The sequence below is a fragment of a genome, unplaced genomic scaffold (genome assembly GCF_019419815.1).
Source record: "Pyrus x bretschneideri cultivar Hongxiangsu unplaced genomic scaffold, Pyrus_bretschneideri_v1 Contig59, whole genome shotgun sequence".
In the NCBI taxonomy this organism is placed as follows: domain Eukaryota; kingdom Viridiplantae; phylum Streptophyta; class Magnoliopsida; order Rosales; family Rosaceae; genus Pyrus; species Pyrus x bretschneideri.
Window position 1 is genome coordinate 173042 of NW_025999797.1, and position 359 is coordinate 173400.

Sequence of the window (359 nt, forward strand, 5' to 3'; positions counted from 1 at the left end):
CTCCCCGTTTTATTAGGGTTTCGAATGGAGACACAGAGAGCAGCGCCGAGAGAAGTTGCAGGTACCTTCTTCAATCTATTGTTCTCACTCTTACTTTTTGACTTTTTTTTTTATTCAATCTTGATGCATTTTTCTTATTATATATACGTGAACTGTGAATTATTACATAACGTAATTTACTTATCTCTTGCTTGCTTCAAGACTCTCTTAGATTTTATCATACCCTGATGCTGATGGATGCATTTTCAATAACACGAACACGGTCCAAGTCGAATTGCTGCTGCTACAACCATGCTTAGATGGAAGCTTGCTTAATTTATGAACAAAAAAAAAATGTTAATAGTTAAATTATTAATATA

The 359-nt window shown here is 33.7% G+C and overlaps 1 long non-coding RNA gene across 1 annotated transcript; it reads left to right on the forward strand.

Moving 5' to 3' along the window:
• LOC125471205 lies at positions 1-359 on the forward strand. The gene is made up of 2 exons (XR_007253515.1): positions 1-61; positions 202-359. It is a non-coding gene; the product is annotated as an uncharacterized LOC125471205 (long non-coding RNA).